The sequence below is a fragment of the Notolabrus celidotus genome, chromosome 3, assembly GCF_009762535.1.
Source record: "Notolabrus celidotus isolate fNotCel1 chromosome 3, fNotCel1.pri, whole genome shotgun sequence".
In the NCBI taxonomy this organism is placed as follows: Eukaryota; Metazoa; Chordata; class Actinopteri; order Labriformes; family Labridae; genus Notolabrus; species Notolabrus celidotus.
Window position 1 is genome coordinate 12,081,179 of NC_048274.1, and position 26,586 is coordinate 12,107,764.

The 26,586-nt window shown below is 39.3% G+C and overlaps 1 long non-coding RNA gene across 3 annotated transcripts in view; it reads left to right on the top strand.

The window, feature by feature from the left end:
- LOC117810429 overlaps positions 1-26,586 on the top strand; it is a 200,547-nt gene that overhangs the window by 86,175 nt on the left and 87,786 nt on the right. Inside the window, exon 3 of one of the 3 annotated variants that reach the window (XR_004630782.1) lies at positions 2,257-2,899. The exons of the other annotated variants lie outside the window; for them this stretch is intronic. This is a non-coding gene — a long non-coding RNA (uncharacterized LOC117810429). Of the gene's footprint in view, positions 1-2,256; positions 2,900-26,586 lie in introns of those variants that run through there. 3 annotated transcript variants of the gene reach the window in all.

Consider the following 26,586-nt stretch of genomic DNA (forward strand, 5'->3'; position numbering starts at 1 on the left):
TTCAGTTGATGCTTGCATCTTATTACAAGACATTCAGCTGATGTGTGTGAATGAGGAGACTGTGAATTATTCAATCTAATACCCAGAGAGAGAAGCATAGCTGCTACTTGCATAAAGTTTGAGTGAAGAGAGAGATCTACTTATTCTGTTATTCTGTGATTTAAGGTTGTGCTCCTCCTAGTGGCTGTTCTTGGCCATGTTTTCCCAACAGAGTTGTACATAAATGGGTTTGATAGCAGAGCTTTAACACATCACACAATAAATTGTAACCATTTTTTTATTCCCTTCCTCGTGCAGCTCCTGAGGCGGTGGGTGGAAAGTAGGAATTATGGGAATCTTTTTGATGTAACCTGACAAGGCTCACCATATAGGAAGTAATAGGGATGATATAAGCCCTGCTGTTCACCTAGTCAATTTGAATTTCATGACCAATCAAATGCAGACAAGGTGTCATTTGGTGGGTAGGGGAGAGGAGAGAGTGAATCCCTTTCCCAAACAGTTAATCCAACTTTAATCCTAGTCATTAGGAATTAGACATGCCGAGCTGTCCGGCCGTGCCTCTAAATTACAATCAAACGGTTACCAATTACACAAATTATTGATGGTAGATTCTCTTTTCAACTGCAAATTAAGGCTATTAAGGAAGGCTCCTTTTTAATGCAAAAGTGACTAATTAACCAGCGGATGGAAAATCTGCTGCCCAGATATCAAAAAAGTTCTCAGCACACATTGCAGAAACACAAGGGAACCAATTAGTTTAATTATCAAAACAGCTAATTAAAATTGCACAGTTCCTAATTAGTTCTTTGCTTTTGCCTCTAATTGACAGCACGGAGATAAATGGGCTGCCGATGAAAATGGGGAGAGGAGAAAAACAGGAGAAACTTCGGTGGAATATTTATGCTGACTTTATCTCCGTCTGTGTGGCAGCCCTTGAAAGTGGAAAATTAATGACCTTAATTCCCAAACTGTTTTTCCTCTAACGGTGCTCCCCTCTGTGCTCCTGGTGCACGCTCCTTTGTATAGGGCCTGCCACCCTGCCAACTGCTGGAATGGGAAAAAAAGGGGGTACTTGGGGGTGGGAAGAAGCCACGATTCTCCTCCTAATGTGACAGCTCCCACCTAACAATGAAGAAAGATGAAAGAAAGGAGCAGATGTAACCGCTGGGAGCGTTGCATCATGGGACTGCAACTCTCTTGCACTTTTTTTTAAAGCGCTTCTGTCATCTACAGGGGCACTAATTTGTCCCATGATAAAGAGAGAACAGAGATAAAAGACATTTGATGGCCCAGAAATACTTTTAATAAGTTTTAGGATTTGAATTTTAGATTAATACGATGTCTGGAAGACAAACTTCTCTTCACACTTTGTACAAACACAAATCTGCAGATGGTGCCGAGTGGTCCAAAGACTGCAAACACAACTGAACTCCTATTGTTATGTCCTCCAGATTTATTGTTACATTCTCCTTCTTATTGGTATGATCGGTTTAAACGTCCTTGAAAATAAAAAAGAAAGATTGATCCTCTTAGACAGAAATGCTACACTAGCAAACCTGAACATCAACAATTTACCTCGCAAGTGTGTGTGTGTGTGTGTGTGTGTGTGTGTGTGTGTGTGTGTGTGTGTGTGTGTGTGTGTGTGTGTGTGTGTGTTTTTGTGTTTGTGTGTCTCCCTGGTTCTGGCAGGCTTTGTCTCTTTGTCTGTTTTCCTGCAAGGCCAACCTTGTCATGTGTAATCCCGTCCCTCCGCCTGCATGCAAGTGACATGTGGGTCCTCTTGGCACATTAGTAGATAACTATCAACTAATCAGTTTACTTTTGGGACTGTGTTAAAATGTAAATTACATTAATGCTCAAATTATGCATCAAACTACGCAGATAGGCCAGGCCAGAGGCCGCATAATGCTGCGATCATTCGGTTAGTGCCTTCTACATGCAGTGTTAATGCACTCTGATTTCCCCTGCCCTGGTTCAAATCAAGTGTGGTGCGTCAGCCAGTTGGCGTCTGGGAAACTGGAGGAGCTTTGTATGAAGTAGAGGAGAAAGCCTTTTTGCAAAGCTCCATTAGAAGGCAGGGGGATGATAGCCGCCTGTTTGATTTCTTTTGTCTAATTTGGTGGAAAAGACTTTCTGCTTCATGTGAATTTGAATTTGAGTTTACTTGTGGTGTAAAAGAGAAGAAATGCATTGCCTGAAGTGCATTCAGTAGCACTAACGTTCCAAATGTGATTTATCTGAACTTATCCATTTCAGAATTACACCCTGAAGAGGCAGGTCTGCTGCAAAGCCTTGGCCTGGAGGAAGTTGCTGCCCATGACTAACAAACACACGTCTACCACTAATTGATTGTCTTGTGTTTTATTTATGGTGCAGTAGTAATTAGCGGACAGCATAATGTAAGCCATTCATTAACACCTGGCTACCGCTATGGATTTCACTGCTTTGTCTCAGATGCACACATCATTAGGGAGAAACAAAGACTGGAATTTATTAGCACAGCTTCTTATAAATATTCTTAAAGTCAGTGTGCCTTTAAGGAAGAACATAGGCCTGTAAAACTTTTGTCAGCATTTGCTCACTGACTCCATTTGCTGCGGAATATGTTAAGGAAGAGCAGTATAAATTTAATTTTAATTGTTTTGTACACACGCCAGTGAAAAGGAACTGATTGGATACAGTTCAGAGACAGTATATTAATACGTTATTTTCATATGTTAATTGGTTTGCATAATCTCTCCCTTTGCTTGGTTTGGAAGTACCTGGCATTGAGAAGGGGACTGGAGAGAATAGAAGACTTCAATTTACATAAAACCAGCTCCTCTAAACATTAAATAATAATGCATCTGCAAGCTGAAGGTGTGTTCAGTTAGCAGAAAGCACATTTTTATAATTTATAGTCCAGCTGTTTCAGTGCTTTCGAGTCCATTTTCATCCCTGCCTGCTTTTAATGAAATCTTGTTACTGGAGAATTGACTGGGGTGAATTGAGATTTTAATCCCATTGACATTCTCGCATGGAAATGCACACTGGTGGGAACTTTTAATGGTGGGCCCTGTAATCAGAAGACACTTGTATTCAGCTCCCCACAATAATGAATCTCATCAAATGTTAAAGCCTGGGCCGTGTGCGAGGGGGCTCAAATTTCAAGCTTTTTGACCATCCCCATTTGAGAAATTCCTCAGGGAGTGTGTGATTACTCAAGTTTAGCAGTTTATTGCCTCATCTTTCAATAGCCACTGAAGCAAAAAATTCTCATCTAGGTTGCTCTTTTTTTTCTCCACTTGAGGAACAGGCCAATATAGACTGCAGAACAGCTGCTCAGATCACGAGGAACTGCTGCTGGCACTGCAGTGTTATTAGCTGCCACCATCATTGTCCACTCACTGTGTCATTCAAAGGGGGAAAACTAAATTCCATGACCAAAAATCACTGAGGTGGTTTTAATTGTGAACATAGCGTGTTTGTACCTTTGAGCACAGCCGTACTCTGCACAGTATATGTTGAAATGATGTGTTTACACATAAGACATTCGTATGGAAGGTAGCATTAGGAACACTTTGTGCATGTTATACTAGTATGAACAAATGTATAGCAGGTTAAATAGAAACATATTCATTACTGTATATAAATTAGAGTGCAGCCTTTGACATAAGAGCAAAGTTGAATCAATGCAAAATATAAAGACACCAAGTGTCCAAGTGTTTGCACTCTTCACAGCGGTTATTTTCAGTCATAATAACTCTATGCAAGGACAAATCCTCATTCAGCTTCTTAATTAGGATTATTGTTTGTGTGTGGTACAGTGCCTCAGAATATTAATTGAATATTTAAATTACCTTCTAGTCTAGATTAAATATCAACAGGGTCATCACCATCATTTTAAGGCCCCTCAGAGGCTAATTATTGCAGAAGGAGAAACTGCACTTTGTTCTACATGCAAACACTTCCTCCTCCCCGATTTTGTGGAACTGTTTTTGTTTTTATTTTTTCTTATTCCTCCACTCTGGAGGAGACTCCAGCAGGTCACATGGGTGCGAGGGATGTGATTCTGTTTTATATTTGAATGACTAAATGTGACCTTTGAGATTAGAGGAGGAGTTGCTTCTCAGGGGGCTGAAGAGAGTCCCCGCTGCTATGAAGCTCATGTCCCTTTGATCCCTCTGTAATGAGACTAACACCAGGCGTTGTGGTCACTGAACACATTGACACACCACTGGAGAGCCGACAGCTCTGCCGCCTGATACTCATGGTGGCTGTGTGAGTGTGTGTGAGTGTGATGTGTGTCCTCAGGTACAGCAGTGCCGGGAGATATGCTATATATCCACTGGGACTTACTTTACAGTTAAAATACCCTGCGTCATGCAGTAATTTTCAGTTAACATGCCGCATGAATAATGTATGCAAATACACATAATTTGTCATGCCAATTGACCTGCCTCACAGGAAAATACTGCTCATGATTAGACACACCAAGACATCTCATTTCCTCCTAACAAGAACTGAAATCATTAAAAAGGACTTTGGCTTTTTGTGTGTGAAGCTATCCAAAGTTTCTGAGACACATTCAAGTCAGAGGCCACTCTCCCTGACCTGAACTCGACTCTGGTGAAACCCGGTTCTCTTTGAGACATCTTCAGAGATCCAGTGAAGATCAATCATGACCGGACCCGTCCCCACGAGACCCTTAGTAACAGCCACTGATTGCTTTCTGCCGTGCAGGCCGTTAAGTGGAGTCTGGCAATGGGCTCCTGGACAACACTTAACAATCAATCAGAGGGCACAACCACTCCTCATTGCATGCTGCTTCTTCCCCCTGCATTACACACAAACAATAATTCAGGTGGACACAAGTGACACTTAAGAATCACGGCCGGAGTATGCCCCCATGATTTAGCCTTGGAGGGATGGACTTGACTGTAGGAAAAAACTTGAGTTGAGGGATTTACATAAAGCCACTGATTGAGGACTGTGTTGTCATTTGGACAGCACTGTAAGGATATGAAGGTGTGTAATCATATGTTCTCATGCTATGTCTTTGACTATCAAATATGAATAGCTTTTTGACTTTCAAAATTGATCCTCACCGTAAACACATATGTTTGCTGTGCCGTAGCGTGGACAGAGCAGTTTTTACCATACAGACTTTGTAGACCTCTTCCTCAAGACTGACATTTTAGAAATGCATTATCTGCCTCTTGAAATTCTCTGATCCAAATAAGTTTGAGTCCTCCAGTCCGATGAGCTCATCTCTGTGTGCAAAATACTCGAAAGTTTGAATAAAACCCATCATGAAAACTGGCTGTTTAGTTCTTTGTGTCTCACCAGCGTGTGTAACTAGATCTGCAGTAGAAAATGGGCCGTAAAAGCCTAGACCTAAAGTTTGCCTATTGATTAAAGATTCCATTGACTTAATGAACCTTAAACCCTCCATCAGATGACTAGCCAATATATGCTCTAATCTCTAAAACGGATGTCTGGCTGTGGTTCCTTTTAAATGAATTGATCTACTCAGCTCTCCCCAAATGGGGAAATGGGCAAGTATTGATATGATTCTTGACTAAGTGATGGATGTGTGTGATGGTAAAACACAAGCTACATGGGCCTGCGTGCTGTAGGGTAAGCAGAAAATTAGAAAGCAGCTTTCCCAGAGCTGCTCAAAGACAAAGCAATATAATTTGTGTCACTGCCAATTCTTCACCCACATGTTTTTGCCTCGTTTAAAGACAATAAAACCTCCAACCTTCTAGAAATGAGCGTTTTTAAAGGTTTTTCAGAGAGGTTTTCATGCCTAGAACTGTTATCTATATGATTGTTGAACATTCAGGATGGTTTGCCTTCATTTCCCATATTCTCTTCCTTCCATTTTCAGATATTTTGTTGTAGATATTTTAGCAAAGAAGGAACATTTTAAGTAAAAGTCACTTGAAGCTTTAAACCCATCTCTGCGGCAGAGCAAAGCAATCACAGCCAGCTTCACAAGAGCATCACAATGGTTCTGTGTGATGTTCAGACTGCATGGCAAATATTTATCTAAGTCAGATTACACCCAAGGGAGACGGAGATGTCTGCATCCCTCCAGTCCTCTGTTGTGTTGAGAGAAACGCATTGTTCTGGGAGAGGTTAGAACTTCCAACTGCTCACTTCCCGCAACAGAAAAGCATTGTTCAGTCTCTCTGGGATAATACGCGTTGAGTGCCATGAATAATCACCAGTGTGTCAACCAGCTGTATTGTGATCCCCAGCACATGTGAGCCTCAGATGGCATCAAATAATTTAGTCTGTCTTCCCTCTGAAAGCTACGCAAGCCTCAAATGTTTGATGTCCCTGCAGTTCATTTCAATAGCAGAGCGGCATTTTGGGAGAATTGAATCAACCCATTTCTCCCTCTGATCTTCTTCTACTGTACATGGTTGTCAAAAATGTTCAGCTTTCCTCTGACATGCAATAATGAGTCATCTGCACAGGTCAAAGGCCGTGATAATGTGAGATCTTATTTTATAAACTCATTTCTTGTCACTAAGCACTGTGATGAAGGCAGAAATAATGAATCAAAAGCGCATTTCCAGAGATCTGAAGATTGCTTTGTAAATGTCAGACTGAAAGGAAATTGTAATTAGGGAGAGGAAATTGTCTCTGTGAGGCACTCAAATTTTAAAATGAACCAAAATGAACCGTCGAATTATGTAAACATTTAATTATAGACCAATTTTCCAAGACCGCTCCTTGTCTGTCCTTGTTGTCAGACCTTTGTTCTTTAATCATCACTGGAGCCTTTGAATTCTTCAGGTAGAAAACATGAAACAGTTATTTCGGTGACATCCAGATAATTATTTTATTTATGTCATTCTTCTTTTGACTTTATGTGCACTTGAAAAATCATTAAAAATCATTCTCTCACGTTCTTTTTCTTTTGTACAGCTATTTTTTTTTAAAAGTAACCATGAAACCCATTGTAAAGTAGGAGAACAAAGAGTAGTGTACCATTACATTCTCATTAACACAGCCCAGTTCTCTCATCAGATGATCAAACTAAGGCAGGCAATCATCTGCAGTTAAGTAATTGTGGAACTGTTTGCCTCTTGAAATTTGAAATCCTGGCCAATTACAAGAGTCTCCATGTTGGTGATTAATTTGTGTTTTATCTACAAACCACTCAAAAGAACCACACCTGTAATTTGTAACTTTTAGCCTTGATGTAACTTTTTTGGGGGGGGTTATATTTTTTGGCGGTTTCAACTTTATTAGATAGGACAGCTAAAAAGAGACAGGAAATGTAGGGAAAAGAGGGTGAGGGAAAAAGATGTAGCAAATGGGCGAGGCCTGTCATCAAACGGGCCGGCTGCAGCCTCTGTGTATGGGACACTTGCCCAAACCTAGGCGAACTAGTCAACTGGCGCCACTAGGGTTGCAAAATTCTGGGAATTTTCAAAGTTGGATACTTTCCATGGGAATAAACCAGGAATTTACTAAATTGAAGGTTGGCTCTTAATAGGGATCTTAGGAAGAGCCCATTGCCTGAAAGGGTTTAGCAAAAATGCTGAGGCTAGGCTTGAGAAGCTTGAAGGAAGATGCTTTTTTACTTCTATGTTGAATGGGACTTTTTATTTAACTAAACATTCATGTTTTTGTTGTTCAATGAAAGAATTGGTTGTTCAAAAAAATATTTAACACTTGATAAAGTTCTACTTACAAATAAATCTGTTTTAATTGTATTATTTTGGATGGATGTCTGCTTATAACAAAACAAGTATTTATGCTTGGATATGATACCTTTCCATTAAATTACCCTACATTCCCAGTTAATTCCCATAATTTCCATGGACAGTTTCCAATTTAGAATGTTTCCAAAATTCCTCAGCTTAACTTCACCTGAAAATTTACCAGAAACTTTCCGGAAATTTACCGAAAATTTTCCACCCCTTTACAACCGTAAGTGCCACAGCCTTAATGTAATTCACATGGGGGAATTCAATTAACAAGCATGCTCTGCTCAGTTGTCTTGTATGTTTAAATAATCTAACCTTGACCAGTGTTTTTTCTAGAATGTAAACATATTTAATTCGGCTGTCAATTTTGACATTTTGATTTGTGACCGATTGGCAATTTGCTCGCTAGCTTCAAGTGGACACTTAAGGTACTACAGCCCCACCAAAAAGGTTGCAAATGAAGTAGAAACAATAACATATGTGCTGTATACCTAAAACTATTGCAAACATTCTTACAAAGCTAAATCACTTGCAGCTTTTGTGGTTTCATCAGCTGACAGAGAACTGTCAGTATTGTACATAATACCAGCTCTATCGACAGAGAGCAGACATGGGGCGGCTGTGGCTCAGCGGTAGAGTTGTTTGTCTTCCAATCGAAAGGTTGGCTGTTCAATCACAGCTCCTGCAGTTCACATGTCACTTGGGTAAGACACTGAACTCAGCAATAGGTCCTTAGTGGCAGAGCCAGTGGCATATGAATGGGATTAGTTATTACTGATGGGTGAATGAGAAATGTTGTGTAAAAGGAATTTGAGTAGTTGGAAGATGAAAACGACATGTACGTCAATTTACCATTTACATGCTGCAACAACAAGGATGCAATGCATCGTGATTCTTGCAGATCATGTGCATGTAGTCACAAACAGTTTTCTAACCTCTATTATTGTTCCATTGTGCTGTGTTAATGTGAAAATAGAAACTCTCTCCCCATCATCACAGAACAGGCAGAGTTAACAAGCTCTCAACAGTCTTAAGGGGGTTAAACATGACCCTCGTGACTCTTGCTGTGACACCAACATGACATAAAATCAACATGAACTGGTAACACAGGAACAGGTGCCACTCTGGTCCCTGTTGTGATGGAGGATTGAAAGCCAAAATGCTATGCTCATGACTTGATTGAAACCTCAGCAGTACAAATGAAGTAACTCAAGTACAATCATGAACTCTGAGGGATATGCTAACCCAGTTTAATGCCAGAAAGTGAAGGGGAAGACCAGAGAGCAGCTTGGCAGCCTTAGTAATGGCTACCAACTTAATGTCCAACATTTTTGGAGGACATTCATTTCTGCAAGGCCAAAGTTTGAATTATTACAACTAGGGATATCCCGATTAGCATTTTTGGCCCCCAATCTCAGTCAGATTTTTAAATATTGAGTATCTGCCAATATCGAGTCCAAAGCTTCTATTTGCCTAGATAACTGAACTGTAGACTTATTATTTTTGCTGACCACAAAAAATTAAACAAAATAATCAAAAGATGTCTTAAGCTTATTCCAGTTATTATCCCAACAGAATTTGGTATTGATTGTTTTTAAATGTGCCTTATAGTTAGAGTTGACTTGCCTTGACTGTACACTGCTGACAGTTAGCCACAGGGTTGATAATGCTAATGTAACAGACTGTCCTGTGCTTGCCATGTTTTGCCTTTTTGAACCCTACGTCCCTGGAGTGTTACGTAGCCTGCTGTAAAGTGGTTGTTGTTGCAGTTATCTGGCTGTGCACATGTGTGTTTGTACAATAAAGTTTGAGCTGTGTCTGGAGTTCCACATTTAATGCATGTGTATTTATTTCTTATTGGGTGGGATGATCCGCTCAAATGCCAAACCCTGATCAATTAAAAAAGCCCAAATGGGCTCCAATCTGATAGCCGAGATGGAGATTGGGACATCCGGTGTTCCAATCTCCATCTTAGAAGTCCATACTGTTTCAACCAGGAATACTGCCCATTAAGACAATTCATACAAGTGGATGTACTTCCAGTTGACCATGATACCAGTGACATCTGTAGTCCAACCCAGATCCTGTAGACCTGTCTGCATGCACCTCCTTTGCTGACTAAAGAGAACCACTGCATGACCTATAAACCTAAAAGATGTAGTAACAGTTCTTATTGTCAAGTAGGTGGACTCTGGTTGGAGATGTGGTAAGTTCCCCATATCCATAAAGAACCTGCTTGATGGGTTGTGTTGAGATTTCCTTGTTTTTCTTACCAGGTGAGGTGCAGTATTGACTATGTGTTGTATGGAACAAAACTGACAAAGATAATAAAATAAAGCCCAGGCAAAAATAATCTTGAGGTCATTCAGGTTGAAGAAATTTCTAGTACCTTGGCAGACACTTGGCAACCAGAAGCCTAAAAGCAGTGAGCTGTATTTGTAAGCCGCTCCCTAGAAAGCTACACAGAGGAGTGTTTCATCTTAGGGCATTGCTGCTACATAAAAATAAACATCTTTCAAGTCATCAGTGGTGGACCTCCTGGCTGAGCTAGGCCTGGTTGCCATTTTATTGCGAGTGAGTAGGAAAACACACTGGCTCTATGATGGTAATCCAGCAAAAAGACAAATGTAAGTCCTTTCTTTCTGTTCTTTCTCTCTCCACTGGAACTGTTGAACTAAACCTCCTTGGACATGAAGTGTGGTACAAGGCTTTATTTTACTGACATAATAAAATTACCATTATACTAAATAGTATTGTCTCTATCTTATGTCCAGCAGCCCAAATGTAGGTCAACTTCTTGGAACATTTTTACTCCAATCCATCAATTCCATACATCCCATTTCATGCAATTACTGTAAAGAAGTGTATCAAGGACAGACGGATATTATTCCTGGTACGAGTACAGGATTGATCAGTACTTAAAGTACTGATGTGCTCGTAGGCAAACAGTGCTCTAGTTAGTATTTAATGTTAACGTTTGGTCTTATTTAAAGCCCTTTTCAAACAGTTTGTTCATTGTAATGAAGTTACATGATGGTAAATGTTGAGTAGGTCTATATTTGGGAGAAGTGTTTGAAAGTTTGGGCTCACACTGCCAAATTTAACTCTAATATATCTTAATAATCTGAAGTGGTGCATTGTGTTTGACTGCTAGCAAAGCGGCTAATACTAACACTGTTGCTTGCGTTGCTGCTGCTCCATCCTCAGTGTGGCCTCCAAGTCCTGGCACCTCTAGTATCAATGCTGCATACAGCATTAGCAAACTACAAATGCAGGTAAAACACGTGGTATGTAGAAATCAATTTGCAACCTCCGGAGTCCAATGCAGAAGTGCTAAAAACTGCAGTTCATTGAGGATCCGCTTGAGGCTGGCTCCAGAAATACCGAAACCACATACACACCAATTCAAAAAAGCAGATCTTTACAGAAGAAATAAACATGTTTACAGCCTGGTACAAAAGACGAGTGTAGTCTGGATAGCTCATTTCTCGATCGGCACACGCTGTACCGGGGGAAAAATTTTTCTAACGCGGCAATTTCGAAAATATTGAGATTACGAGTCTTCCAATGAGAGGCACAGCTGACTGCAGGAACCCTGTAGCTGTTGGCTAGGAGGCTCAAAGCCAGCTTCTTTACGTCACACTCGCTTGACAGCAGCTGTTTGGCCGCCGCCGCCGATTGGCCTCAAAACAGTGCTTCAGAAACAGATGGATGACGTCGCGGATACTACATCCATATTTCATATAGTCTATGGTAGAAATAAGTGTTGTTAGCTAGCTTTGGTTGTTAGCACTTCTACTTTATGTTCCATTTTAATCTATAGACCGGGTCAGTCAAGCAGCAGCCCGAGCTTTATCAGCCATGGGTATGGTGATAACGTCACATGAGAAGTCATGCAGGAGAGAGGCCAACAGAAGTAAGTTTCCCACCTCATGGCCAAGAAATGTTTTACCATGTTTTTATCATGTCTTTATTTATTTTTTCAAACCAAATAATGGAGAGTAGCATTAAGAAGAGTGTTGATAATTATCATTGTGGGTATGCAGTATTGGTGTTGATACCTGTATCGTTAAAATCCTAATGTTACGTGTCTCTAATGCTAAGCAACTTTAAAGAAAATAATTTGGGGGTATCCTGGTGTAAAGTCTGGAATTAGCTTTCCCATCCATCACCACTGCGGTCCAAAGCAGATTTACGTCAATCTGACTTCAATAGAACATCTATTCAGTAAAACACAGGATAGTGCATGTATAAGGGCAACACAAGGTTATTTGAAGTGTTATATATTATGCTGAATTTGGGATGTTTGATTGAATGATTGAAAAATATTTAAAAGATCACTTTTGAATTAGTAAACAAAAAAGATTACAAATATAATCATGTATTAGAAAGGTACAACGACATAGTAGATATTAAAAATGTATGTTCCAACTTAACAGAGAGTTTAGAAAGTGCCCGATACATATACACTGAAAGGATGTCCCTGGCAGCCCTGAATGAGTGAGTGTGTGTTTTTATGTCTCTCAGTGTGAGTGTGAGTGTGTGTGTGAGTGTGTTTGATTTCCAGTGGGGGTATGGGGAGGAACAAGCCCTGTTCACAGTGATGTCACGCAGTCTCTCCGCAGACCGGCTGAGTAAGAGGAACAACAGAATTTCAACTGGAGAGATCAATTATAGATAGAGGAAAATGAATGGGAAAAGTAATTTAATAAATTATTGACTTGATGTCTTATATCATGTACAAAAGCAAATGAAAAATTAGATTGTGCATTTGGATGAAGTTGGATTTAAAGAGCTTCAAAATTATATTTAATTAGACAAAGAAAAAAATGTGTCATGGGTATATGAAGTTTCACTGGGAAGGGTAAATTAATGATTGCATTTGCGGCAATAGCAAATGATGTGCCAACGCAAAGTGTGACTGTCTGGGAAGGCAGGGACTGGGTGGGGGCGGCATTTGAAAGAGTCAACACACAGGGGTCCTCTATCTTCCTTTTTTCCCATTAGACGGACAGATTGGAGGGAGTGTCTCCACTGTTAACACCTTACTAGCTGCTAATACTGGAACACAACTGCTATGAAAGATACCAGACAAAGTAGAGGATCCTGGTTATGAAGTAAACTTTAATGTGCGCTGTTGTTTTACAGTTCCAAAGCACATGTTCAAAGCTGAATTAAACATTGTTTTCAAGACTTAAAACGCTGATATAGTGGTCTCCTCAGCAGCCCCAGGAAAGGAAATACAGACTGTGATTGGAAGGAGAAACTTTACCGTTGGATTTCAGTCTCTCCTTTGCATGAACTGTGATGGGATGAAGCCAAGGGACAAATGAGGGGGAGAGGGGAGGAGCAGCAGTGGAAGAAGAAAGAGAGATTGGGAAATGAAGACTAATTTATGTGTGAGCTTCCAGTGCCATCTCTGGGACACTGCATCCCCTCAGACTGTGTCGCCTGGTGTTCGGAGAGGCACGATGCAACTGGAGCAGGTTTCTAGGTGAGGTTGGGGCGCAGTCACAGGCCCATGTTGGGACCCGGTTATGCAGTTGCTAAACAAGTGTTTCTTTGTCATTCTCTGCCCCTGGGGTTGAGCCAAACGAATCCTATCATCTGCTGTGTTGTGTTATTTAAGCAAAAAATACTCAAGTTTGCAGCCACTATTTATAAGATGAAAGAGCCTCTTCAGGGAATGTCAGAATTAGTTATTTTCTTCACCAATTAATTTGTGTTGTGAGTATAGTTTCATGGTTTCTGCACGAGGTCCCCAGTGGATTGGTTTGGTGTGCTGCGTGTGTGTGTTTGAAAGTAAATGTGTCAAAAACTCAAGGAATAAGGGACTGGTTAGCAGCTTTGTTTTGTTTACCCCTATGAACCGACTTCAAGAAGCACAGATGATTACCGAATAACAGCAAACTGTCTTCAGTAGAATGTCAATTGTTCAATAATTGGAGGTTTAATTCCAACAAAAAAAAACTGGTGTTTTCTCTTCCTCTCCCTTTAGCTTCACTAATCTAATAATGCTTACACCCAGACAAACACCAGGCCAGAGTCCTTGATGAGTTAAGAAACACTGTGTTGACTAATTGACAAAATCATTGGAAAGTAAAGATAAAATCCTCACTGTAATTGAATGTGAAGCATCATTTATCTATAGATTTGTACCAGACTACTTTATCGGATTGCTTTCCCGCGCCTGAAATATGCTCCAGCAAATTGACCTAAATTCTCACAGGGAACATGAAAATCGGCTAAATTTACTTTAAATACACTTCTTCTTAAATCTATGCTGTGAAGTTTTATAATGTGCCCTCTCTAATCATGGAAGTTTAAATTTCCAGGCCTCATTGTGTGGTGCGAAGAAAAGCTGCATGCTGTCAGGCATTGCTGCAGCCCTGGAACAGAATAAGGTGCTAATAAAAAATGTGTGACTCAACTAATGAATCCGATTCTGCAATTCTGCAACTCAAGCTCTTAATTATCATAAGACATTTGCTAATGTGCTCATTCAAATGGGCAACACTTTGCTTGGAATAAACTGTACGGTTTAATGAGTTGAGAAAAGAGCCTGATGACATCCTGCTCTCTTATCAACACTTCTCAACGGCTGGCACAAGAGATGGTGGGCGGATATGATCAGGCCGGCCTGTAAATGAAGCAACTTAATGTTTCATCGGTGGCTAATGTGTTCACAGAGTCACTGAGATGCACCATTTGTGAGTCAACTCTTCATATTTTTTTGTACGTTGGTCTGAATTTGTAGTAGAGAACAGAGTAGAAGGAAAAAAAACCAGAAACCTAAATGGTAGTCACTCTTCAGATCTAATGGAAAGGAAGTGATGCCATCGCTCTTTGTTCCAACATCTGCTCGTGAGAAGAGATAAAAAGAATGGGAGCATTACAGGATATTTTCAAGCAGCTTTTGCTCTGAGTCTAAAATAGGTCTACTTTGACAACCAACATCAAAGTAAGTCATTATGGCTGTATATGATCCATCCATTAGCTGCACACTCCACTTTCACAGCATTAATTGCGCTTTATGTGTATATAAGGGTGCACGCCTGTTTGTGCGTGTGTGTGCACATTGCCCCACGTGCATGTGAGTGCTGCATATGTGTGTGCCCACACACCCTCACACAGCCTGTTCAGACAAGTAGAGGTGTAAAATTAAATCCCTCAGTGCAGTTGCATGCAGATGATGTGCTTGAATGGCCTAGCTGCTCTTTGCACCGTTGTAATTGAATAACCTACAGAAAAGTCATCACATTCCCACTTTGCTATTCCCTCTCTATGTAACGTGTAAAAAGTCCTCTTGTAACTACCTGGTAGAGCAACCCATCAACAGCTGTTAGAGCTGACTTGAAGGTTAAATATTAGGAAGGAATCCAATTTCTCTTGTCTATTCAGCTCAGCGGTGTGTTAGATTGCAGCTGGACTGTGCTTACGGAGTGTGGGATATGAAGTGGGCTAATCAATCCCCTCTGCTTCATTCTCAAATTCCTCTCATATCAGGTCCCTGCCCCCCGGGCAGGCCTTCTGCTTTCCGAAAGCCAATTCCACACGAAATAAGAACTGTGACCTGCAGCTAGAGGGTGAAGTTGAGTTTTCCCTTCATGATTAATCTCTTCTTGGGTGGTTTTCAGAAAAAAGGAGAGGGGGAGGATAGAGCGAGAGGGTGAAAAAAAATAAGAAAACATGCAAGTCGCTGCCTTGTGACCTGCAAGTTTTTTTCCTCTGAATGAGCCCGGTGCACTGGAGCCTGCTTATCTCCCGAGAGAAAGACAGAATTCATTTTTTGACAAGGTTTCATGTTGACATTGAGAAAATGAACTACCCGATTCTATGATTAAACCTGGGCTGTCGTAATTGTCATCTGAACTGTGGTGACGATGAAAATGTGCTTTTTCATAGCTTCCTGTTTGGAGGGGCTCAAGGAATTGAGTCTTGATTCAAAGCTTTAGAAAGTACACTGCTCTCAGAAACAGGGGCAAATACATATTATTTTGATGTGAGAGGATAATAACATCATACTGTATATATATATATATATAAAAATGTTCCAAGGTAAGTCACACGGGGAACAGACTTGAAGGCTTAGCTAACTGAATGAGATTTTAACATTTAGTCATCATAAACAGGTGAATCACATTAGTGAAAACAAAACATCAGGCCTTATTATGGAGCAGATGGGCAGCCAGAGTTGAAGGGTAAAATGATATAACCTTAAAGTGACAGTATCACATTTTACAGGTTCTAATGGCATCTGTCACTGAGAGTGGACCTGTCAGACACTACTTTCATGCAGTTGAATTGCTCCTAATGGCTGTTTCTCCTGGTTCAAACCCACCTTTAGACTGGAGGTGATGTGTGTCTCAAGAGCAGGGACTAAAAAGCTCTGAGCTGGAATGAGATGGACTTACAGACCATTTCTGCTCTGCTGTTGTCCTTTGTTCAATGTGTTTGAACTAGGTTATCCTCTTTGTTAGAGGAGAATCTCCCTGGAGGATGGTTATGACTTCAGTGTTAAATGGTCAACACTGAAAGCATCAGCGTGGAAGCAATGTGCTCACACAGGGACTCTAAAAGGCCTCTGGAAATGTTTACATTTTTAATGACATAATGATGATCCCACATTCAATGTACATGTTTTACTCACTCATCTTGTAAATGTTTTAAGTGTGTAAAACATTCCATTTGGAAAAACAGCCCATTTGCCCACTACCACCCACCTAACAAATTGGTCGAGAACAACAAAGTTCAATCTATGTCTGAATATATCTTTGTTTGTGTGTTTTCCCTTTCCAGCAGGGCACTTATGAAAGTGTTCTTTTGCATCAGAGATAAGGTATGCGGGCCCACTGGGAAGCAAGCAAAAGTGGGTTTTAGAATATGTGGGAGACCAAGTTCCTACAGCTAGAAGTACCTCTGCGCCAGGCTAAACAGTGGGCACGGGCCTCGACACACACCCTAATGGAAGAGTGAAGTAGCGTACGGTGTAGGAGTGCAGGTTCGGGCTTAGGTAAACAAGGCTCTAAACGCTGCTGGTCCAAAGGCCTGTAAGTTATTCATTAAAGATACATCAGCACAGACCACTTTACCTATTCCCACAGAAACCGCCCCATTGTGTGTTCGGTAATTTAAGGCGGTCAGCTTTCCAATCAGACAAATTAGGCCTGGCCTCATAACAGATTATGTTTTTCAAAAGCTGCAATCATGCGTTATCTAATCAGCTTGATCTGCAACTTATCTACACTTAGAAGAGGATTTATGGAATAAGTGAAAAACAACTTTTGTGAAATTAAAAGCGAATAAAAAGTTATACATATGTATATGCATTTCGGCGAAAGTAGTGATTAGCAAGAGGATTTCAAAACTGTTAATTAAGCCTTGGTTATTGTCAGATTTTATCTTGTAAATTAAAAATGGTCTGTCTTTTTTTTCTATTAAATGCAGTTTATTTAGGGAGTATGCTCTCTGTTTAATGATAAAAACCAATATGCGTTGTTGTATGGCAGTCTAACATACCATTTTATCCAAATGCCCCCTCTTTTATATGTTTTGAACATAGACTGTTTAAATAAGGGATAGAGTATCCGTGACGTCACCCATCTGTTTCTGAAGCGCTGTTTTGAGGCCAATCGTCGGCGGGAGCCATATTGGAAATACGGAACTCAACGTAACTGCTGTCGAGCGAGTGAGACGCAAAGAGGCAGGCCTTTAGCCTCCTAGCCAACAGCTACAGTGTTCCCGATTTTCAGCTGTGCCTCTCATAATGGAAAACTCGTAATCTTAATATCTTCCAAATTGCCACGTTATGAAAAGATTCACCCCCCGTACAGTGTGAGCCGAGAAAGAAATGAGCTATCCAGATTACACTCGTCTTTTGTTCCAGGCTGTAAACATGTTTATTTCTGCTGTAAAGATCAGCTTTTTTGAATTTGTGTGGATGTGGTTTCCGGCACTTCCGGAGCCAGCCTCAAGTGGACACTCAATGAACTGCAGTTTTTAACATTTCCGCATTGGCTTTGAAATGTAACTCAAATGTCACATCAAGTTTAAAATAAAAAAACCTATCTTCAACCTAATGTTTGTCGCTCTTTCAGGCTCAGTCAAAGTGGAACAGCATGTTTTAGGTAAAGTTGGACTGTCTGGATATGGATTGCAAGAAACAAAAAGTTACTCTTAGCATCCACTTTGCAGATCTCTGATTTGTGATCTGTTTTACCTCAAGTCAGGAACTTTTGAACTGTTTGTATTGAAAGGAACTGTTTTGGATAGGCCCATGAACGTGCATGGTGGTGAACACGTGTGCCAGCACTTGCCCGAAACAAAGAAACGATTAGGGACTCAGACAAAAACATCCCCAAAACATCAAAACTCTCTAAAACAGTCATTAAGTTTGAGTCCTTCCCTCCATCTTTTAAGACAAAGCTTGAGTCTAAGTCCAAGATCAAGTCTTTAGGTCCCTAGTCCAAGTTAAGACACAAGTCCTGAAAATAAGGAGTCGAGGTGGACTCAAGTGTGAATCTTTGACTCGAATACTGCAACACTGATTTTAACTGAAGCCACACATTTTTCGCTAGTTGTGGTTTCAATGCCTAAACCTAAACAACCTTCCACTGTTCCCAGGTTCGCATGTTTATACAGTATCTTGTGTAAAACTTCAATTACAATGAAGGTTAGCCACAGTTAATCAGTTTTTGATGGCATTGCTGCAGCTGTTGAAATTGGGGATGCACCGATCCGATCCTGGTATCGGATATCGGCTAGATCGGACTCAAAAAGCTAGATCGGATATTGGTGACAAAGGGCCGATATATAGTGCCGATCCATATGGCAGATCTATTCAACTCAGTTCTATGCTTTTCTGTGTTTACAATAGCCATCTCCTAAGTCATCAGCGTCTTTATAAAATGTGCTGCTGATTAATATTGTCACAATATCAGACAAGGAGAAAGGAAACAGTAAGGGCAACGCAGGGTAGAGTAATAATGTATTCAATGATTTAAATCCCAGCCACAGGTACACTGTACTTCTGTGGGAAACACTACGTTGACATATTTTTTATTTTCTCATTTGAAGCAGTTTTATTATACAGAATATTTAATTCCTCTTATCCACTGCTGAGGTTTACAGTTGGATTGTAATATATGTTGGTTATGAAGATTAAATCACCAAACTGCTGGTACATATTTATAATCTCTTGAATAATGATACTGCCAGTTTAAAAATGTTCGTTTTATTTTGGTTTACAAAGTCAGAAAAGCCTGAAGTTGCCAAAACATGATTCTATCCTCACATTAAGGAATAGAGATTGTTAAATCAATACCAGGATCGGATCGGCTAGTATCGATAGTGGTAGATACCAAAGCCCAGGTATCGATATCGTTATCGGGACCTAAAAAGTAGGATCGGTACATCCCTAGTTGAAATACGAATACGTTGTAGAAGATTTTGAGACTACCGGCCACATCCAAAGGATTCTAATGTAGGCATATTGATAACAATGAACAACTGTCGATTATCATCTGATAAAATCCAAACTAGGTGCCCTGACTGTCAGGATATAAAAGAAAGCTCTGAGCCTTTACTGTGAAAAAATAGAAATGCTTCACTCATAAAGATGCCTAAAAAGCTTTTGATCAAAATTTTCATTTGGCAAAAAAATGTGACCGCTGAGTAGAGGTCCACAGATTCACAACCTTTTTGCACAAGCAGCATAAAAGTTTAGCCTCAGCTCTTAATGATGCGAATGATGATGTGGAAGACTGACACTTTGTCAGATGCTTTTACTGCGAGGGTGAAGGTGCAGGGCGAGAAATGCTGCCGGAGTCCTCCTCACCTCATTGTCCTTTTGCAGCGGGGAGGATGGAGTGCCTGTGCCCTCTCTTTGCACCGACTTCAACTGTCATCTCAGGCTCATTCAGAGCTCCGCAGCACTTAGGCCCCATTTGCTTTTAAGGATGTCTGACAGGACAGCAGCCACGTATGATCAAACTTTACTTTCAATGTGCACTTGTGACAGTTCATTGAGAGAGGCTCTAATGTGCTGTCAGCAGTGCTCTCCACTCAGCTGCCTTGATTTACCTTCCCCATCTGTCTCCGTCAAACAGCACTAAGTTGAGGATAAAAGGAAGAAAGGTGGCCTTTTAATTCCACCTCCTTGTATTTAACTGTGAATTCTCTGCACATCAACCAAAACTGTTATCCTCTTAGAACACTTACTAGAATTACCCACATTGCCTTCGAAACTGTGACAATTTTCAAATGTTGGAGACCTTGAAATCTGTGATTACTTAGAATTATCACTTACCTCTACAGTTCATCCTTCTGGTGGCAGCTGTTTTCAAAAAGGAAGCTCTACAACCCGCTGAACTTTCCCGGCACCACATGGCAGCATGTTGGTGTATAACCTGTGAGCATATTTTAGCATTTTGAAGCTAAAGAGACAAATATTTATGCTTTCTTCGAATAGAACTCGTAAAATCGGGAATTTGTGTGAATGGTGGCTTTGCGTTCAAGTGGTAACACCATTGTTAGGTATCGGGTACGTGAACGACGACAAGATCAATTGCTGTCGTCCTTGCTTTAGAAGTAGAAATGCAAATATTACTATTTGTCATATGTGCTGAAATGCCGTGCGGAGGAACAAATCAAAAGACAACAAAGTTCACAATCTTCACAGTTACCATGGCTCCTCTCAGTCCCGTACTTAGCTAACATTAATTAAACCACGTTATACAAGCTGCGCTCTCGCTAACGTTATCTAATTTCGCTCCTCTAAGTACAGACCCTATCAATTACAGTACATAATATTGTAATATATTTCCATGAAATTGGAGTCCATGGGCTCCACCATTTATGTGAACGTCATCAGAAATGTCACAACTTGTGAACTCGATGATGTCAGAAAAATTGGACTTACAACGTTGTGAGTAGTGATGAGCAGATAGATACTTAAATATCGATACTTCCGATACTAGATCTTTATGCTCTAAAATCAATTCTCAAATCAAAATATCGATACTTTTGATACTTCAGTCATTTGAGGCAATGTATATCATTAACAGGAACACAGTGGAAAGTAACTAAACCATTGAGATCTTGTCTAAATGATACGCGGTTGGTGGGAAATACTAGTTCTAGTTCTTAATAATTAAACAATAATTTATTGTAATGGTTTTATTGTTTTACTTTGTGTGTGTGTGTGTGTGTGTGTGTGTTTAAAACACCATTTGCACATATTTTGTTTGATTGTGTCCTTGTGTTGGTGTATTAGTTCGGCTATATTGTAAATGAGGCTGCCACCTCGACATACGTGTTTAAAATAAATAAATAAATAACTCAGAAATACACTTCTTTTTTTAGATCTACCATACACATTAGGTGTATTTGCACCTATCGTAGGTGTATTGGAGTAAGTATCGGTATTGGATCGGTATCGCCGATACCAGCCTGAATTTTACTCACTATCATATCGGAAAGGAAGTCGGTGGTATCGAACATCACTAGTTGCGAGTACGTTATGAGGGGGGGCTCATACGGTCATTTTTCCTGAACATGGTAAACACGACCCCATTTGAAGGGACCATTATATTATTATTTATATTATTCTATATAATATATATCCAAGTTGGTGGAGCCCAAAATCAGAGCTTAAAGGAAAGTAAGGTTTGACTACTTAGAGATTTTCATGTTTTTTTAGAAACTGATTTACAGTTAAATTAAATATCATAGCATACTGTAGTGTTGGGAGTAGTGATGTTATATTAGGGTTTTACACCTGCTATACTAACCTACAATGCCAAGCGTTTTGTTTGATCAGACAAGAGGAAGACATGTTTAACGGTCACTGAGTCAAGTTCCACCGCTTTGTGTTGGGGGGTCTCCTCACCCTGTCTGAATTCTCTTTTGCGTGACCACCAGCTCACTGGGCAATATTCTGCTTATTACCCAGCTACCAGAAATAATACGCTTTTTGAAGTGGTTTTCACCAACCAACAGCCGGGTGATTAGTCAGAACGCTGGGTAATAACAAAAATATATAGTTTATGTTTATTATGACTAAACTATAATTTGTAAATTGTATATGTTACACTATAGTTGTATAGTTTGTAGCGACTTTGTAAAGCTTCCTGAGAAAACCTTAGTTAAAGCATTATTCTTAATAATTTTTGATATTACCCAAAACAATTATTTTGAAGGTTACTTGAAGACTACTTGGTTAAATTAATTGATTTATGGTGTAGTATAAACCTGTCGCAAAAGATCTCTGTTCTGCATCAAAGGCTTGAAGACGTTGAACATTTAAAATGTATTTATTTTGTTGGGCTAAAATTAGTACTTCAGTTTACAGTTGTTAAATCACATTAAAGAGTGAAGTTATGTACTGTAGACAGTTTCACACTTAAAGAGATGTAATATGATATATAGATGCTAATAGTCTTTAACTCACAGATAGAACTACCTCACCTGACTCTGACCTTGTTCCCATAGATTTCATAGTTCACTTGAGGTAGCTGCTGAACTAGAAGCTGAAATGCAATCACTTATATTGATTATAATTAGCTGTCATGCTTAAAAAAAAGCACAACATATCAGATGTCATGCTTAAAAAAAAAAGCATGACAGATCAGAGGTCGTGCTTAAAAAAAAAAGCACAACATATCAATCAATCAATCAATCAATCAAGCTTTATTTATATAGCACCTTTCATACAAATAAAATGCAACCCAAAGTGCTTTACAGCGATTGAAAACAAGAAAGAAGCAGAAATGAAACAATGCTAAGACATTTTAGTGGAAGATAATAATAATGATAATAATAAAACTAATAAAAATACAAATTAAAAATAAGAACAACATAAAAATAAAATAAAATAGAGACCAATGCACACCAAAATAAAATATGTGTAATTAAAATAAGTTAAAGCATCAAAATTAAGAAATAAAAATAGTTAAAATAAATAGATTTAAAAGGTAAGGATAAGAGTTGAAAAATAAAACTAAGGCTGAAAAATATCAATAAAACTGAGTAGATAAATAAAATTAAATTAATGAATGAATAAATACATAAAAATAGAATAAGATAACAGTTAAAATTACTAAAATAATAAAGCAACATTTAAATCAATATTATATTAAATTTTTATTATCAGATGTCATACAGCTCTGGGTTTGAATACACGCCGTCCTGTAGGGCATCTTTTTGTATTTTAGTTCCACATTTGATGATAAAATATTGTTTTAAGTAAATGCTTTCATCCTAAAGTACCACGTAATTTAATTTTAGAATAACACAATGTGAACAGATGAATCCTGCCCAATGATTACGATGTCCGAAGCCATTCAGTTTAAACTGAAGTAACAGTAAACACAACCCCTTCTAGATATTTCACACGATTTACTGCCATTGATGAAGTGAACCAAAGGGAAGGCAGTCAGAGATCAGTCAGTATGTTCAGGATTCAAGAAATCTATCTGTCACAGTAACGCACTTGTGTTCTCATCAAAAGATGTTAATGCATCTCTTCATTTCATTTTAAGGTCGTTTTGCTTTTTCAGGATTTAAGCTGCATCTTTTTTTGGAGGGGCTGCGTTTACACGCTGTAAAGTCTGTTGGAGGCCTCATAAAACTGAACGTGAATGAGATTCCTTTCTCTCGCTGTGTCTTTTTTGCGTTCTGCTTTGATCATAGCATCCCATGACATATCCATCGTCAGCTTTTCAACTCCTCCAGGAGTGGGCCAAGCTTAATTGGTGCTACGAGGAATAAATCAAAGCAGGAAAGCAGGACTTGTTCCAAACACAGCTCAAAACGCACTGAAAAGCTCTAATGTTTCCTGCGACTGTCCAGTGAGTTTACATGTCACTTCATGTAACATTTCTCTGACACAACTACAGCTGATGTATGGTTGTTAAAGAGTGACTGTGGTTTGACATTACACAGCCATCCTGTGAGTACCTGTGCTGCTCTCTTGGTCCTTATTCTAATCTTATTTAACAGTCTCTGCCTGACACGCAATTCAATGCAGGCCCCCAGATTGGAGAGTTTCCAAACAATCCTGAGCTCACCCAAGCTTGGAATTGGTTTTCCGTGGAACATCTCCCTCCTCCCTTTGGGCACTTTACCAATTTGACCAAATTTGTTCCATCACTGGTTCTAAGTACCAGAAGTGTTTTCTGCCCACACTTGGACTCGTTTCTGCAATTTGCACATTCTTTTCAGAACATTAACAGCTTTGTCAGGGCCGGAGCTAGCAGCTGCAGGACTGGGGGCCTTTGTTAGAGTGGGGGAAACAAAGAATTGCAAAACATCATCTTCACATTTATCAGTTCCTATTCTACTTACGCCTTAAAAATACAGGGGAAGGCATTATTCTAAGGACTCCTATTCAGCATTTACAAGCAGTATATGATCAGTTAATAACACATTTTTAACAGTTTATACGCATATATAAAAGGATTTGACATAGATTATTATATATTTGGAACACTTACCATCATCTTTTTGAGAAAGTGTGAATCCTAGCCCATGAACAGCTTGTTACTGATTGATAACACTAAATAATGTAGCAGCAATAACATTGGAACACTAACATAAAGCAACATTTGCATACGTAAACTGTGATTTCTGTTGATGGAAATGTGCAATTAATTCGCACGCAGGTTTTAACTGTTTAGAAATATGGAAAAGTAATAAAGAGATGTTATTTTATTTGATTCAATATGTGTTGCATTCTAATATCAATCATATGAAGTGTATTCATAATGTTTTTTAAAGATAATATAAGGTAAAACTATAAACAAAGTGCTTGTGCATTGCAGATAAATGCTAATTAGGGGGTGATTTAGCCAAAGTGCGACCATTAGACGGAGTGCCAAAGCCTTGCAATTTTGTATCTGGACTCTACCCCGTCTTTACATGCCGATCTGTTTATTTTTGAGTTTATATTACCATGCTAATATTATTAGTGTCATTAATCTGCTGTACTTTGTGTACTCTGTATGCAAATGTAACCCCTGAGTAACAGATGGAGGATAAAACCTTGGTGTCACATTTTGACACTAAGGCTACCCTCATGCTGCTCTGGCTCACTGTGACTGATTAAAAAGCAACACAGCTCCAAAGCAACAATATTACTATTAAACAAAACAGTATACTCTGTTCATTACTGTGGCAGCCTTAAGCTCTGCGTTCAACTAAAGTCGAGCCTCTGTGCCTTATAATTTGAGATAAATATTCTGTGCCAGTGAGGCATCTGTCCAGTTGATGCATATTGGGTATACAATGGACCACTAAAAGTTGAAATACTGTAATGGCCTAAGATAATTAGAGTTATAAAACCCTCCATAAATGCCCCATTGAGATCAGGAGTGTAAGATTATGCCCACAGAAATGCACGCCCACTGCTCTTTTTAATTTAAGGGATGAGTGTTAGCAGAAATATCATTTAGCCATGTGATCACATTGGAGGTGTACATACAGATAAAGAGCTGGATGCTTCATAAAGCATTGCTTTAGAGTTGGGTGATAAGTGCTTGAATTATAAGTCAGCTAATGTGACCGAGTGGCTGTAAACTTTGCAGCAGTTCTGAGGCACGAACAGCTTCAGGCCCCAAAAGTAATTAACAAAAACTTTAAATAATTTGAGCTAATTCTTCTCTCACTATCTGGCAGAAAATGATGCATTACTGTATACGTTGATTATGAGTGGAAAGACTGCCTTTATCTGCAAAGTGAATACCTTATGCTGAGCATGCGTCTTTAAAGTGGCAGCTGGAGGGGATATTTGTAATGTGCTTTTTCCCCCTCCTCGTTTTCATCTGTGACTATCCTCTTTACAGACACAATTCAAATGAAAACACTTAGTCGTTACATGTCCATCTTCACCTGCAGGACACAGTCTGAAACAGTGTTTTTACAGTACGCTGCTTTGTAAATGCGGCACAAATCCCATATTAAATGGGGATTTTCTTAATTAAAAAGATTGCACAACTGATGCCTGATAGCTGAAAATGCTGAGAAAGGGTGCATGGAATATTAAATGCCAAGTTTTGTTAACATTTTAATTGTTTTTGTTTTAATTATCAGAAAATAATTTATCTGTGCTCAGACTTTGTTTGTGTTTGATTTGGGCACAGTTATATTATGTACACAGCAGCATATGAGTTTGGTAGCAATTTATTTGTATAATTCGGCAGGCCTCGAGTGATCCGGGCCTGCTGTACTCAGACAGCCTGTGCTCTGCTGGGTCTGTGTGAAAGCACAGAGTCAGAGCTGGCCCTGTTTAATGTCCTCTGATGGACCCAGCCTGTTCTTTATCTCTCTCTCTGCATCATACCGGTTTGAGTGGCTTTAACAGGATAATAGACCGAGCTGTATTTGTTTATACACCATTGACTTGAAACCTTGTTGATACGTTTATTCCAGCAAATGTAGGTAAATTATATTTCCTGCTGCTCTCTATTTCCATCATGAAGCATCTCAGAAACATGTTCAATTAAAAAATAAGCAAAACTGGAGAAACATTAGAATATTATATTGAATTTAGCACTAAATGATTCTGTATATTCTGATCTATTCTCATTTACCTTTTGTGGAATAAATTCAACCAAAATAAAGATTATAATAATATCCTGTTTTAGTAAAAACAATGTCAAAGAGGTTTTGATTTAACTTTGAGACATTTTTAAGCTGCAGTGGTGCTTCCATGGGGAAAAGCACATCAAGACTCAAACCCTGCAGTTTCCTTCGCCTCATTTTGTGTGTTTGGTGTAATTATTTAGAATTAATGAATTGAGTAATGATGGCATAGTTTAGAGCTTTCATTAATCCGGTGACTGTCTGTGATAATCAGATAAGCTCCACAGTTGAAAATGTG